Source organism: Mesocricetus auratus, unplaced genomic scaffold (genome assembly GCF_017639785.1).
Source record: "Mesocricetus auratus isolate SY011 unplaced genomic scaffold, BCM_Maur_2.0 Super-Scaffold_100014, whole genome shotgun sequence".
Taxonomy (NCBI): Eukaryota; Metazoa; Chordata; class Mammalia; order Rodentia; family Cricetidae; genus Mesocricetus; species Mesocricetus auratus.
This window is the reverse complement of record NW_024429197.1, coordinates 18,428,377-18,429,617: the sequence shown is the minus strand read 5'-3', so window position 1 is coordinate 18,429,617 and position 1,241 is coordinate 18,428,377. Positions and strand designations below refer to the sequence as shown.

Below are 1,241 nucleotides of genomic sequence, written 5' to 3'. Positions count from 1 at the left end.
ACCTTGGGCATGAGGAGCTTTGACACTTGACAGTCTGGGTTTCAACCTTGACTTTGCCATCCTTGGCAGTTAGGACATCTGTGCTTCCCTTCTCTATCCCTCTCCCTCTCCCCCACCCTTCTTTCTCCCCAGGGTCTCACTAAGCAGCCCTGGCTGGCTGTCTAGACCTGAGTGGCCTCGAACTCACAGAGATCCACCTGCCTATGCTTCTTGAGTGCTAGGACTAAAGGTGTGTACCACCACAGGCCCAGCCTCTGTTTTCCCATCTTTGTTTTGTTGTTGCTGTTGCTGCAGGTTAACGGATTTTAGTGGAACAAATAACTATATAATAAAATCGTATTTAAAAAAAGGAATTCTAAACTGGGCAGTGGTGGCGCACGCCTTTAATCCCAGAACTTGGGAGGCAGAGACAGGCAGATCTCTGTGAGTTTGAGGCCAGCCTGGTCTACTGACAGCTTCCAAAGCCACACAAAGAAAGCTGTCTCGAAAAACAAAAATAAAATAAATAAAAATAAAAAATATGGAATTCTTTATGAATTTGCTTGTCATCCCTGCTAGGGACCATGCTAATCTCTGCATCATTCCAATCTTAGTATCTGTGCTGCCAAAGTGAGCACCATTTTGAGAAGAGGATTAAAGATGTATATTTAGGGTTGGTGGGGCAGCTCAGTGGGTAAAAAGCATTTGCTGTGAGCCTGATTACCTGAGTTCAATCCCCTAAACCTATGCTGGCAGAATCTGACTGACTTCAGGGCCAGCAAGATGGCTTAGTAGGTAAAAGCACTTGCCACCAAGCCTGATTATTCCCAGGAACCACAAGGTAAGAAGAAAGAACTCCTTCCCACAAGTTGTCCCTTACTTCCTACATGCAAATTCATGTACACACACACACACACACACACACACACACACACACACACACAGAGTAATTTATAATTTATTTTACTTCTTTTCTTTCTTTCTTTCTCTCTCTCTCTCTCTTTCTTTTTCTTTCTCTCTTTTTTTTTTTTTTTTTTTTTTTTTGGCAGAGTTCTCTGTGTAACAGCCCTGGCTGTCTTGGAATCTGCTCTGTAGACCAGGCTGGACTCAAAATCACAGAGATCCAACTGCCTCAGCGTGCTGGGGTTAAAAGCCTGCACTACCACTGCCCAGCTATTTATTTTTATTTATATGTACATGTTTGTGTTTGCATGAATGAATGTCATCTGTGCTGGTGTCTGAGGAGGCCAGAAAATGGCATC

The 1,241-nt window shown here is 43.7% G+C and overlaps 1 non-coding gene across 1 annotated transcript; it reads right to left on the bottom strand.

Annotated features, from left to right (window-relative positions):
• Window positions 1-514: 514 nt before the first annotated feature.
• On the bottom strand, window positions 515-617 carry LOC121144228. The gene has a single exon (XR_005881546.1). It is a non-coding gene; the product is annotated as a U6 spliceosomal RNA (small nuclear RNA).
• Window positions 618-1,241: the final 624 nt, after the last annotated feature.